Source organism: Polyodon spathula, chromosome 11, assembly GCF_017654505.1.
Source record: "Polyodon spathula isolate WHYD16114869_AA chromosome 11, ASM1765450v1, whole genome shotgun sequence".
In the NCBI taxonomy this organism is placed as follows: domain Eukaryota; kingdom Metazoa; phylum Chordata; class Actinopteri; order Acipenseriformes; family Polyodontidae; genus Polyodon; species Polyodon spathula.
Window position 1 is genome coordinate 6406631 of NC_054544.1, and position 16332 is coordinate 6422962.

A 16332-nucleotide genomic window follows, 5' to 3' on the forward strand; every position below is an offset into this window, starting at 1 on the left:
CTCTCCCTTCACTCCTTCAAAATTGTAACTATTCACCCATGATGTCTAACACATAATATCGACATGCTGCTTTTAATCAGTTGAAATTACCCTGCAGTTTAGCTTTATAAAAGCAAACAGCTTAAAGATATGCCAAAACATAATATTCATGGTATTTCCACCACTTTGACACCGAATAATATAATGCTGGTAAAATGACAGTACTTGATGGTTAAAATGTTTTTTAAATATTTTCTTTGATTCTTGAGTTTGGGCCTTGGAGATGAAGCTGTGCTTCAAAATTGCACAAACAATTTTTTTTAATAAAACAATCCTGAACACATTAAGATTTCACATAGAAACATTTCATGTATTCTTTTTGTTATTGTAAAATAGCAGTATATAAAACAATATTTCACAGCTACACAATTCAGGGTTTAAGGATACCAGAATCAACAGTGGTATATTGCAAAAGTAAACCCATTTTAATTTGTTTCCTGTGAGGGAATTCCCATGTTTCCTAAATTTTAACAAGAGTTTGCCTTGAGTAAACTAAGAGTTCTACTCATTTCCTCAAAGGATTAGAGGACTAGCTGAGAAACAGAGGTCCCTGGCTGCCTTAATCGTAATACAAACTGGTGTTAAAGTATGACCTTTCACCCTTTAGTTTTCACGGATTATGGGTTCTTTTATGTCTATGCTTGGTAGCTAATCCAGCACTTTCACTTAATGTTAAATAAGCGTTTCCTTTTAATTCTAGTCAACACAAAGAAACAGAGTTTAACCTTTACCTTAGGATTTCCATGCTTTCCTGTCTTAGCCAGTCAAACAAAACTACTAAAAGCAAGGACTGAAAATTAAAAAAATTAAAAGCTACTGCTGTTTGTTGTCACTCCATGTAAAAAAAAAAAAAAAAGAAAAGGGCATTCTTATGGGAAATCAGGGTTCATCTTTGTTAACCTACGGTATAGCTGTATGTAATACCATTGCTGTATCATCAGATCTTATAATGTACATTCCATTTATTTGTTTAATTTTTAACATGTGGAAATTATTAAATACATGAATACAGGTAAAAGAAGGTACATACATTAATCAAATACAAGGTATGATTCAACTGATGTATTATTGATGTGTTAATTGAATCAAAATAGATATTATTCCATGTTTGCTCCTTTATTGTCCCTACCCCTCCTGGCAACATTTGTGTTTTTTGTTTAGTTTTATCTGACGGGCATTTGCAAAGATCTCAAATTGAATAGGAGTGATGATGATGAACACCAGCCCTTCTGCCATCAATTGCAACTGAATTACACCACCAAACAGTGATAAGTGTGATAAGGGTGTAGCTCTATCAACGACATCACCAGTAGAAAAAACATCACTGTCAATATCACCAATAAATGCAAATTACTATAGTGCATGGGTTTATGTTTGACCAATCATGAACTGCTTTCCTTTCGTGTTCATTTACCTGACACATTCCAAAAATAAGATTGATATATAATATAATAATAAGAATGAATGTGGTATTAATCTCAGATATTTCTATTTTACTGATGTATTTTTTTCTCATAGCACTTATTTATTGAACTGTTAAAGTTTATTTTGTGCTATAAAGATTCTTAATATTTTTTCATTTTCACATATGCCTTTTTTATTATTATTGTGTCTATCTCATTATCTTTAAGTTCTCTTTTTCCAGCTTTCTGCAAAGTTTCCTTTAAAAATAAATCTTTATCATGCTTTACTGGATAGTGGCCATGCTGGCAAGTTTATTCCCAACACCCTCATTTACAAGTTTAATGAGGATATAGTCTGTTGCCAATACCGCTAGCTAACCAGGTGCTTTACCATCATCTCCCAAAACAACATACTGGTAAGTATGCAAACCAAAATGAGACAAAGTTTTACATTATTGATAGAACATTGACCTCTATCATTCAGTAATGGTACATAGTTTTAAACCAGTTCCATTGCTATCAAATTCCTCATGATTCAATGTACATGGCATTTCTAAAACCAGAAGCTAAGACTTTTTAAAAGCAACCGCAATAAAAAAAAGCTCTTTGATGGCCTTAGAAGTATGTCTTTTCTGTTAAACACATTATGCACTCGTCTCCTAATAAACCTTGCTCTTCTTTGCTTGCACATGTGGAAACAAGAGGGTGGAAATGTACTGTATCCAAACCCTTTGCAGCCTCACGTTGACTGATAACTGTGTTACACAGGCTGCTATGTCAGCACACACAACTGGAACAATCGTCGGTGGTCAATATGGTTATTTGTGGGATATTTGAGCAGCTACGTTTTTTAACTACAAATATAAATTTACATATGTGCATAAATATTAAAATGTGTGGTTCCCCAGGAGAATGTTTGTAGCACTGTGTTGAGGTATAGTGATTCATTTGTTCATGAAACCAGACACACTTCAAATCTTAGTAAAACATACAATCTTTCCACACATTAAAACACAAATCCTATTAATAGCAAAGGCTTCTGTCTATATAATCAGATATTTGTATCACTAAGCTTTCAAAACATAGCAAAGGTTTTCATTTTGAAATTATGTAATTAAGGTTAAAATTGAACTAATACCTTAATGCCTCTAACATCATCCTGCTGGTTTAAACCGCTAATAATTATGCAGATGTTTGTATTTCTTCTCAGAGAAACATACAGTATCTCCATAGAGATTATCTGATTATCACTGTTACCATAATTTCAAATTAGCCTTTGGTCTGTATAGTTTGATCCTTTAATCTGTGTGATAATGAGATATTCTATAATTTAATCAGAAATATAGAGAAATGGTACACCTCAGCTGTACTTTGTGATAGATGTACACATATAGCAATTTTCTATGTAACTATAGGTCTTGTGCCTCATTGAAATCCTTTTTAAATAAATTGATTGTGCATATTCTGATGATCGCCCATTTTATTATTTGTTTATTTAGCAGATGCCTTTATACAAGACGACTTAAAGAGACTAGGGTGTGTGAACTAGCATCAGCTTCAGAGTCACTTACAACAACATCTCACCCGAAAGATGGAGCACAAGGAGGTTAAGTGACTTGCTCAGGGTCACACAGTGAGTCAGTGAATGAGCCAGGATTTGAACCCGGGACTTCCTGGTTACAAGCTCTTTTCTTTTTCCACCGGATCATACAATCTCCTTTATTTTATAAGGTAATTAAAAATGACTTCTGTCAGATCATTTACGCCGTGGATAAAATGTGCCACATGGGAGAAACATGCCTGTGAAGGAGGTTATGTGGCTTGTGTAAGCTTTACAAAAAGCCTAGTTTATCACACTCGCCTATTTTGGAAATCAAAACAGGTAAGAAGAAGTTTGGCTGTGTAAACGTCCATCAAGAAAAGAACATGGCTGGACTGTTGTTACAACTGCTGGGATATAAAAACAATGTGTGGTGGTTAGATTTTAAACACAGTACTGTACTGACAGGTTGCATGCTTGCAACAATGTAAAAACAGGTCAGCCTCCCGAATGTGGTTCTGATGAAAAAACCCAAATCTGAGGCTGACCTTGTCACATGAAACTGGTGGCAATCAGCCTCCATATTGAAAGAGTTTCTTGAAAGAAACAGACACAGTTCTGATACTTTGCGGTGTGTCATATACTATTTTATACAGCTAAGGCTTTTTTATTATTTTAAAATTGTTTTTAAAAAACATGAGGATGTGATTTTTTTACATTCCTTGACATTTTGGAAGTATTTGAATATTGTTAATATAATTGGCAACTCAGTTTATAATAAATATTTCCAGCCTTTTCAGATAGTACGAGCTTGTAGCATATATAATAGCTCTTTAAAGAACATGCTTTAATGATTTAAATGTCTCAATTTTCATTTTTCATCCTTTCAAACAATGTTTAAGATCAAAAGATATGGCTGCAGAATATAAAAGTCTTCATTCTTTTTCTGTTGCTCTTTGCACAAATGGAAGTTTGACTTCTACATTCTTTAACTACCTCCTGCTTGCTGGGGAAGATTCCTGACTGATTTGCATCACATCCTATTACATCTTATTAGGAAGCAACTATTATTAATCACATCTGTCTGAGTCTTGGATCTTTTCCCAGGTTTTAAGAAAACTGCTAACAGATTGATCCACAGAATCTAATTGTACATCAGTGTAGCACAGGGAAAATAAACTGCATGCCGAAAGGTAGTGAAATATAAATACTTATGAACATGATTACATAATTAGCATAATGTTGAAGCCATCAGAGAATCGATGTCGCTTGCGTTGGCAAAGTGTGTCCAAATGGTCAATTAAGGTTTATTTGTATTTTAACAATGTTGAAGTACCTGTAATGTATCCACATGACAAGACTTTCGTATCTTTAAAATATATTATTGTCCTACATAACACCCTAACAGTTAGACCAAAAACCCTTATGTGGAAAACAAACAAATTCATGCTTAGGTCACCATCAACACCGATATATATAGTATATATTTTATATGGTTAAGATCGCTACGGCTTCAGATAAACAAATTCAATCGACGGCTTATCCAAGAAAATTGTCCCAAGTAGTTGGATAAAGTATTCCACACCATCTTTAATGTGTTGTCAGCTATTATATAATAATATTATATGTATATAAGCAGTCTATGAATATCTATTCAGTATAAATGTGTACAGTATATCCTACCTAAGTATCATATAATAAAAATAGTAATGCATTATAGTTATGATTATACAATTATAGGAATGGTCGAAGTCTAGTATTTGAACATTATTTGGATATCTTCCAAGCTGCCTAGAATAGGTTCTTTTAACAGGGTATCATCAACCTTATTTCATGGAAGCAGGCGCAGGTGCTTTGGAGGTGAGAGGTCACAGGTCGGATTCATGCTCAGGGTTCACATAGCCAGCTTTAAAATGCGTACCAGACTGACCACCTGTCCAAAGCGTGGGAGGTAGGAAAATAAATTCCAATGAAGAGCAGAGTTAGCTACACACAGCTACAGCTCTCGTACTGGATGGACAACACCAGCAGCAACATCATAAAAAAGAAAGCCAGAATGCAGAGAATGTGGGAGCAGAAAATGTCACTTTGCCCCCTGTGTCATCAATTGATATATCCAGGGGGAGGGAGACAGGCACCTTGCACACTGCACCTGTACTGGAAGGATAAATCAACCAAAGTGTTTATGCAATACTAACAGTATTGTATGTTATCTGTTTCACCTATACTAGCTTTGAGACCTATGCTGTCCTGTGACCCTTTTACTTAGGCCACACTAATCAATTTAGTCAACAAAACAACCTTAAAACAAAATACTTAATACAATTCCAGAATATACAGTACATTTCCCAATTAGCTTTGATTAGTTTACAAATGCTTTATTGGAAAATTACGGTATATTCATACTTCAACACATAAAGAGAAAGAATTATAAATGTATGGTGCTTATTTACAAAGCTTTTGTAAATTGCTGGTTAATGTCTTTCAAAATTTTGGAAGTCACCAGCGGTCAGTAGAGCTCCCTATGGTAATATTCTACAGCATGCAGAACAGATACCTTCAACCACAACTACAATTGAACAGAGTCCACAAAAATGCAGAATAAGGAAATTCTAACTGATGATTCACTAAACACACACCATAAACAAGAAAGTTGTAGTGCCCCCCAAAACACCCTGAAAGACTAACCCAGTGATAAACCCCCTTAGCTATCACTATAATTAAACTGACTATTTTAAATGACCAATTAAGTAGAGCTAAAGACTACGTCAATTTGGAGCTAATATAACTCCAAATAAATAACAGGTTCTTTAACAATCAAGAAAGCTCAGTGTGTAAAGTGAGGACAACAAAGAATAAAAAGAACAAGGATTTTATTATGACAAAATGTTACAGCTTTTACCTATAGCAGCAGATTCGATAGCAGCAACCTTTAACTATAACAGCAGGTTTTTAACCAAGAGCGATCCCATCAGACCCCAAGTATTAGGATACTTTAAACTAGATAGCATCACACCAACACTTCTAAGTAACAAAAAGATAATGATTTTCACCGCACAATTCCAAAGGTAAAATCTTAAACACTTAAATAACACCCGACAGAACGAGTAGTGATTTCCACAAGCACAATTCCAAACAGTAAAATATGAAACACTTAAATAACATACTTTAAAAACTAGTAATAGACAGAGATTTTCATATAAAAAGAAAGACAAAAAGCTTCATGCAACCTAAAAATGCCTAACCACTCCAATAGCCGCTATTTTAGTTAATACACAGGTTGATAAAGTGCAAGGGTGCAAACAAGAGTTGGCAGGCCGCTTATAAATATACTGTAAAAACATACAGTTCAGTTGGAACAGTCAGGACAAAGACGCTACTCTAAAAGTCTAAAACAACCACTAACACAGGAAAGGAATTCGTATACAGCACTATTACACTGAAATTTGCACAATCGTAATTACAAACTCAGGATACAGGCAGTGCACATTCTCTTTTGTAATCAAACCCATACAATTGCTACCAAAGTCTGAGAGCACGAGGGATACTTCACTGAAACCACTCTAATATAGAGCGGACCAAACTATTCAATATGAATAGGGTTATTTAACACCAGTAGGGGGACTACACCGCCCACCCAGTGGCAATCAGGTGCACCGGCTGCCCAATGGCAGGCGGACGAAAATTCAATTCAGCACCCCTTATACAAAAGGGGGTGCTGAGAAAGACTTTCAATATGAATAGTAGTAGTTTACCCTTAACTTCTAGCGCTTCAGCCAATTCACAGCACATCAGTATTACACTACATTAGAATCCTTACCAAACAGTAGTTCCCTGGCCTATGCTCTCAGCTCACAAATCTCTCAGAACCTGGTAGCTCTCCCGTTTGATTAACCCCACCTGTTTTTATACAGCTGGCCCCATTACAAATTAGCACTGCAGTGACCATGGAGACCATTAGTTTCCCTGGGGTTTAAAGGGACAGTGCAACATTAAGAAATAATAAAAATCACACATTAAAACTCAATCTAATTACATGCAAAAAAATAAACAATCCATTGCACATCCATTACAAACATATAATCTATAATGTAAATATAGTGTCCAGTGCTGTTAAAAAGTTTAAATAGCATTTTGTTTATGAACGAAAGTAAACCTTAAATAACACTTCACAAATTCTATGTATGAAAAATGACCACTAGGGGTGTGCAGCAATAAATTCTATCCCCCTCTGAATCTGGTATAGAGATCGTTCTTCGCTGCAATCTGGTTTGATCCAACAGCACAGTTACAGGTGAGTGAACACCAGTATTCTGGGTGATATCATCACAGAAATACATGCAACCTGTGAACTGTCAACAGAAACCAAAGCCCAAGTGAAGCGAAGACATCGGGAAGGATACTCTAAGGATATTGCTGAGGCATTGAAAACATATTGAGGTGCAGTACAAGGAACATTAAGCTAACATGAAGAAGGTTTTCAACGCAACCTGATTCAAACCATTCAAATAAGTTATTTCCAGAAGTGAAGGAAAATCACAAGATTGCGACACTACAGTGAGGAGGCTGCAGAAGGAAGCTGGTGTGGCAGCCAATGAAAAGCAGAAGAGGCTTCAATTTGCCAGGTAGTATAGGAACAGGAAACAGTAATGGGACAGTGGATAACAAACAAAACAAAAAACAAACATGTGATATTGTGAAATGGCAAAACAAAATCTACAACTTTTTAGAAATTCTCTGAGTCTGTCAATGCAGAAGAGAAAAGTTTAAGATGGAGTATTGTAATGTATGTAGCTGGTACTGCCATACTCAGAGGAATTCTATCATTTTACCACAACATCTAGAGATCTGGTCAAAAGCAATAGAATAGTGTGCTTTATCCCCAAAAAATACTAATAGTGTCCTTTTGTGTATTCACACAGCTGTTCTTGTCTATTAAAAAAAGTTTTGTAAGGCTTCAATGCATTTCCAACACAGGGTATGTGGTTTCCAGTGGTTTTATTCAGGAGACCACATGTTTAGCGGCATGTACATAGGTTCATTCTTACTAGAGCAGAATTCCTTAATCCCCAGCACAATATGAACTCTCATACTGACAGACTTATATTATAGCCAAATGAGAACACGCTCATTTGAAACACAGGGCCCTGTACTCAAAACTAGTGAATTATTGAAAGACAGTTGTTGTTTTTAGAAGTCTATCTAGGAAACCGTTATACTGTTTTTGGCTTCTTTAACAAAAAGATTTAACAAATATGACAATTTATTTTTGCTTGTGGAAAAAAAAAAAAAAAAATGACAATGCAATTTATGGCAGCTCAAATAAATGTCATTTTTTAAAAACCTGTCCTAAGACAAGCCAGTCCTGAAGCATTGTGTGTGTGGTTTTTAATGTAAGTTTGACAATTTCATGGTTTTAAGGGTGTCCTAATCCTAAACTTGGTGCTAATCTGATATTCCTTTTACAACAGTCATCCATGTACAAAACAAAACATTTCACTTTTAAAAGCATGTTTACATTTTTTGCAGGTAATAGCAACAAGATGTAGCCCCGTTGCATTTACTTAATATCTGGATCAAGGTTAACTTGTATAAGCAAAAGGTCTTTTTAATATTAAAACGTGCATGCTTCCATTAAAAAAATAATGGTGTCAGCAAAAAATATATCTTTTTAAAATTTCTGAACTTTATCCTTGATATAAAAACTGCTGTGCTTCTCAGCGGGGAAGCATGCAAATGTAATACATAGCGAAGAGCAGGAACAGTAAAAAAATATTGTATATATTGCAGAAATCAAATTTAAATTTCTGAGTCTGTTAACACCCAGGGGGTGGCTCCAGCTGCAGCTCCAGCTAGCTTTGCAAGTCTTTGTGAGTATTAAGCAGAGTCGGGTCAATTTAGTTGATCTACTGGTACCTCAACACTACTGTTTAAACCATTGAATAAGGAAACTTTTTTGAAAACCAGCATCAACTAACAGTGTGTGAGTCTCGGAAGTATATTTCAGTCTTTGTCGCAATTCCAGGTTTGATGTTATTTTAATATTTAAACAGTGACAGTGTTTAGATCAACTGAATAGACCCCTTCAGTTTTCTTTCCTTAAGCAAGTCAGCTTGATATACTTACAAGGAAGTATGATAAGGACATGTAATAAATATAATAAAAAAAATATGAGAAGTACAGTAAATAAATAGGATTAGCATGGTTAACTGAACCACTATATACATATTTTACCAATTTCTTGAACAAAAAACATATCTTCATTCTACATTACACAAACCAAATTTAAAGAAATCATTTTGTAACGTTTATAATGATGTTTACTTGGAACGGTACAGTCCACCAACAAGAAAACCTTTTTTTTTTTTTTTTTTCGACCACCAATATTTAAAGTATAGCAATATTTTGGTACTGGTAATACATATGTTTGATGTTAATTGTAGTCCAGGGAAACTAAAATAATTTTCTAGATTTAGCAGACATGACTTTAACAGGAGAAACATAGGAAACCCACAGAATGACCAGACAACTACAATCTTTTTCTTAATTACAGTACAACTTGATGTTCTCTCTGAAAAAGCTGTTATTTATACAACAGTTTTTATAATTGTAATAAAAAAAGGATTAAAAGTAATATATTCTTTTAAACATTTGTAGTTTAGCATTTCTTAAAACAAACAGCTGCTTAAAATTAAAGGATGGGTTGAAATTTAAAAACAAGACAGATGGGGTGCCAGTTATCTTAAAATAGTCTTTTTTTTTTCAGAATAAATTAATTTGGTTTTTCTCAGCCTTGTTTTCTTAAATAGATGCTTTAAGAGACAGACTTGTGTTTGCGACTAAGTTGGGAAGCAATAAAACTATACAAATTCATACTATACATTCTATTATGAATAATTATAAAGGAAATTGCAGTTAAGATCAAATGTACAACTAGAAAGCTTCTGGTTATGTGTTACTATGGCAGATCAAAAATCTTTTAAAACTTAAATACAATTAATAAATAGGCTTGGTAAAACAATGTCTGTATGTATGTATGTATGTATGTATGTACATACCTATGCATGTATGGGCATTACTGTATATAAACGTAATATTTATGATGATTATATAAAGCGTACAAACATTGTTGTATCTATTAAAGTATGTTTCCTTTTATGTTTATACTTCTTCTGGTTTCCAGGCAGTTCAATATGTCCATATGAGTGCTAAGGAAATAAGGCAAAGAACAAATAAATATAGTTAAAGTAGGGAAGTAATGAAGGCCCTGGATCAATCGTACCTTATCACAGCCCCACGCAGCATTAGAAACAGCACCTCATTCGCAACAAGATGCGTTATCTCAGCGAAACTGCCCAGTGCTTATTACAATGAGAATAGTTTAACAATGCATGAATTTTATTAACTAGTAATTATATAAAGTTAAGCACTTCTGCTTTACCAACTGAAAAGGCATACATCTGTAACCATTGGACTGATATTTCAAATATGTTTGTAGTCAAAACAGTCCTGAGACAAAGGCATGGTTTTACAGTAATTCATCCCTTTTTGTATGTTTACTAAATCTGAGTTGCGTGTATTCACCCACAGTCCAAACAATCTTATTAGGGATGACCAATCTTGGATGTAATTGTCAAACTTTAAAAAAAAACAAAAAAACAAACAAAAAAAAATTTAATTTAGATTTTACCAAGATAATTGTTATGTTGTTTTGTTAACATCATATAATTGATGTACTGTGGGGTTACATAAGGATATAATAAACAGAAGTAATATTATGTAATGCTTTGTAAATATGTCATATTTAATATTGCTGCAGCGTCACCTTTGACCAGATTAACGGTGGGGTTACATATTTTACAATGAGGATTTTTACCCCACCACCCCATGCAAAGTCCTTCTGACTCAGGTTTTTTTCTTCTAAAATGCTATCAATTTTATTTTACAAACATAAAAAAATGCAACGTCATACTTCTCCTGTTATTAACCTTCTCATTCACAATGCTACTAGAGTTAGAAAGATAATTGGTTATTGCTATGATTTTAAAATATTATTTTTACTTTTTATATGTGTTTGAACAATGATTCTAACTCATTCTGGTGCATGTTGTTTTTCAGTGCCACAATCTAACATATTATTAAAATACACTAAAAGGCCTCCCTTAGCTCATAAAAAAAACAGAATACACCCACAATTCTAATTAATGTGACACAACTATTTAAAATCATGACTGCTCCGGCTTAATAATAATATTAATAATAATACATATAGTGATAATATGAATGTACAAACGGGATAATAACAAAACAATCCCTAATGACCCCAGAGGTAAAGTGATTAAATTATAATCAGATTGGGTTAATTAATCTATAATATTTTTTCTCCGAGAGAAAAAGAAAATGAGCCAGCATATTAAAGGTTATGTTCTCCTGAGGTCTTTGTCTTAATAAAGAAAGAGCTCTGGGAAGAAAGCCCAACAAGCCCCACGGATACAAAATACCATGAACACAGGCAGAAGGTTATTACTGATATCAGACACACTGAATGCAATTATCATCCACAACAAATAATTAAGAAGATGATAATAAAACAATTAACATTTTTATTGTAGGCCTTTTATTGTCTTTTGCTTTTATGTTAATGAAAGAGGTAGGCTTCTCCGAATAAATTACTGTACAGAACACCGTCTCCATGGTGTAACGATGTAGTCATTAGTAAATGATAAGCTCGGCTCTTTTATTGTGCAAAAAGACATGCTCTGGGGTGCTGAGCTTCTTACAGAAGCAGAGGTGTGAAAGCCTTAGTCTTTCAAGAGGCAAAACATTTGAACCCTGGTCTGGTGTTGGGGTGGCGAGGGAGCAGCATGCTCAGAAACATTCTTATGGAATGGATTGCCACAAATGTCTTATTGTCGTTACAGTGTGGAATTACTAACATTTTTATATTGAGATTTTGACCTCAAAAACCATGAAGGCTAAAGTAACACAAAATAAGAGATGCCCGTAGTGACAGTATAGTTAAAGAGCAGTAGAAAACCTTCTCTTTCGTTTCGAGCGTTTTTTTTTTTTTTTTTTTTTTTTTAATCAATATGATATGCAGTAGGGTGACAAAGCAAGGGCCAAGTTGAGACTGTTCTGGTGAACTGGTACCATTTCTGATTGGCATGACCAGTTCCAGACGGCCGCTCCACTGTTCAGAGTTTGGGGTACTGCAAGGCCCCTACAAGTTTAGGAAGCTGTAGTGACAGTGCTTTGTTTCATAACAATGCAGGGCAGAGAGTGAAAAAAAGATTGGAGGAAAACAAACAATGGAAAGGAAGAAGCGCTTTGGGTTGTGGTTGATTTCATTCATGCAAGATGAAATGTCTAGACACCAATGTTCCACCAACTCTCTTTGCAGAAACCTAATAGTTACACTGCATGCTTGTAACGATTTTAAAGCACTCTTTTTGACTTCTGCTGGAAGCATAAAAAGTTTGGCAGAACCCTGTTTTGTTTTTTTGCATGCATATATTTAACCTTATTATTTTTCTGGGCTATAAATCCACTGTCAAGAGTTTCATTCTTCTTTTTATTTTGTTTTTTTGTTTTTTTAGTGCCAGCTCTAGTTAACAAAAGAAGCATATGTGTACAGTACAGAGCACAGAGGAACTAATAGACAACATTACAATAATAATAATAATAATAATAATAATAATAATAATAATAATAATCTCAAGTTTTGCATGTTTTTGTAATGGCTTTTCACATGAAATCCCCACCCCCTATAATGAGTTATTCAATCATAACTGTAAAACTCTCAATAGTACTAAATCAATACTGAAATAAAGTAAATACGTTCAGTGCCAAACGTTTAGTTTCAAAGTCTTTTTTAATGTGTTACTTTACTATGTAAATAATGCATTAGTTTTGCTGTCTGTTTAATGTACTGTAGCATCAGCTTCACTAGCACAGATGTTGGCATTCACAGCAAATAGTAGCAGGTGAACTGTATATCCATCCTCATCCAACATTATGCCTGATTTTTTACCAGGAAAACTGTGAAATTAATTATTTGCTCCCATTTGTGCCTGAAGAATGTTATATTAAAAAAATATATATTAAATTAATAATGGGCATTATTATTTCTACAACATTTCAATAAATATTAAGGTATAGGTGTGTCAATCTGGGATTCAAGACAAAAGCTTAATCTATTACACTGGAAGAGCAAATGGGATTTCATTCAGTGCTTTCATGATTTAAAAAATGCAATGAATTGGGTGAAGCTGGAGTCCTATCTTAGGCACGAGGCAGGTGGGGGTTTGGACCCCTATTTTAGATGTGATCTGACTACTCTAATAAACCTTTAACCTCTGGGTCATAAATCTAAAACAAATGCTGAATGTGTGCCACCCACTGTGAACCAAGTGCACGTATAGAAGCGGCGTGCTGCATGCCAGCAGGCTGTAATTGAATATCTTTGAATTTTATCCACGGGGTGTTAGCCTTCAGTGACCGGTGAATCCTGTCGAATCATAAACCATACTCAAACTAGTGCTGAAGCTGAATAAAACCACATTCTAATCACAACTAATTTCATGAGTCAGTTCTAATTCACTTCCATCTTAAATTGGTCAGGTTTGGGTACACAGGCACTCTTCAATGTGATTTGTGTATTAGTTAGTTCAAATGCAATATTATGTGACACAAAAATACATTTATGACAGCAGTATTTTTTTTTTTGTAAGGTCTAACTTCAAGTAACTGCATCCCCTTGCCAGTTCTTTATCAACCAGGATTGCAGGATCTATGCCAGACCATGTTAACCTCAATAAACCATTATAGAATTTGGAAAAGTGACACATGTGATTAGTAATGAAAACCAGTAAAAATCACTTCAAAACAGTTAACGAACAAAATAATATTTGAAGGAAATACTTTGAAAGTAGACATGGTACAAAATGTCTACATGCATTTTTTGGATTAATCATGTACAGTCTTTCAAAGACTACAAATGATTAAACATCTCTCATTTTCCATTGCTGTGTTATTGGTTGTAGCAGTAGTTGAGGGGGATGGGCGGGGTTAAAAAAGAGCCGAAACTGCTTACAAACAATGTGCTGTGACCATGGTAACATGGTCACCTGACTACCATTTCAGCATAATCAGTATAAGTAAACACCTTCAGCTATACTATTCCTTTCTGTAATTACAATACAAGCCACAAACTTGATTTTTATTTATTTTTTTTTACTTTTAAGGGCCGACAAAAAGTCAAGTCAAGACATCACTGTTTATATGACATAAGTGATGTAAGTTCAGGAATTGGGATTCAAGATCCAGTTCCTTGATTCTTCTGATAATATCCTTACATGCCCCCGTATCTTGTAAATATAGCCCTGTCAAAGAATTTGCAACCTGCTGTTAAACACAGGGCCCAAATGCTTGTCAGCAGTCCTCAAAGTCTCATTGAGATGTAAGATCTAATGTTCCATAATTTCTTCAGCTGTGTAATTATGACAGAGGCCCTTTCCCAGGATCTTTTTTATGAGAAATGAACCACTTATGAGGTCAAATATAAAGCTGTCTCTAATTAATACCCCAAACTCACATCGTCAGTATATACATTTACATGCTGGATATTATACTAAAGCCTCTTTTGAGTAGAGTTGCACAAGATAATACTGTCACTGAAAAAAATAGTTTCTCTCTAGACTTTTTCATAGATTTACTCAAAGAAAACGCCTCTCCACAAAACCCAGCAGAAATATCAGGTGACTGTTAGCGTTATCTTAGTAAAGGATACAAAAAAAATTCTAAATGGAAGTATAGCATATTTTAATGTTTTATTGTATCTGGTGGCTTCTGCTTGTAACTGCTTTTCCATTTGGCACACTCGTTCCTACAAATAAACTGTCAAGGCATGACTTTTTTTTTGTTTTTTTTTGTTTTGGCTAGTCATACCAGGAGAGTGTAGAAACAATCATACCGCAGTTTTTCAGAAGAAAGGCAATATGTCATTTAAAGTCTCTCTCTCCTCTTTTGCTTTCTCCCTTTCACTGCTGCTCGTTTGCAAGAGGCACTGTCTGACTCATTTGCATGAGAAAGTCCCTCAAGAGTCACGTGGTAAGGGAGCAACGACAGACCGTGAGCCCCTATTCAATTCTCATTTCCTTTCCAACAATCGCCATTGAATCAATCATGTTTACTTGCCCCTTCCATGACCACCTAGGAGATACCAAATCCCATTTTATTTGGACTGTCACTCACACTCAGGCCATGTCCACTTTTCATTAGCAGCAGCAGCGTCATGTGACCAGCTAATCCATCATGTGGTGACAGTGGTTAGAGTGCTGATTGATCTAATTAGCAATCAATTAGCTTATTACCACTGGATGTAATTACCTTTTATAGAGAAAAAGAGTGCAGCTGGTCATAGTAATAGAAACGGCCTAGGCCTGATAGAACAAATACAGTCTCAAGGGGCTACTTTCTCTGTAATGTGCTAAAATCCCATTTTAATGAATATTCTGATCTTTGAAAAGTTGTAGCTGATTACAAAGAGTAAAACCAGTAAGATGGAATGTTCATTTTTATGAACTGCTGTATAAACATGAATCAATTAGAATGCTTTAAAATCACTTGCAAGTAATGTGCATAATTGTATCATAATTAATCTATTTTACAGAACAATATGAATTTAAAATTGAACTCCCTTTAATTGAACTCCCTTGCTTTCAGATTACTTTCCTTTTTATGCCTGTTTGCTTTTTTCCAAAGCTATTTATTTGTAGTAATATCATTTATAGTAATAAATGAGTAATATGTAAAGAACAAAGTGGAAGTGACTCACCACTGTTTAGTTTCCCAGTTCATGTGTATTTTCTGTGAAATTTGGCTAAACATTCCACTAGAGATATAATTTTAGATCTCCACCCCCACCCCCCAAAAAAATAACAAACATTTGAGCAGAGAAAATGAAAACTTTTGTCGTGCACCTACATTTTCTATATATATATATATATTATTATAATAAATTATTATATATATATATATATATATCTATATATATTGCCAATATCGTTCTATAGTAACGAAACCTTTATAAGAGTCATTGCTGGAAATATATTTTAATGTCTGCTCAAATAGTGCACTTTGCAATTGTTTGTTTGTTTTCAATGTGATTTATTTATTTATTTTACAAACTTTGCTTTGAAAATAAATAAAAGCACTTCCTAAAATGCTCCAATATAAATACGTCTTTTGAACAGCCTGTTTACATCTAATAGAATTCAGATAACAATAGTTTCATCTGACAGCCAGGGTGAATCCTATAGACTCACATTATACAGGGTCAACCTCCATATC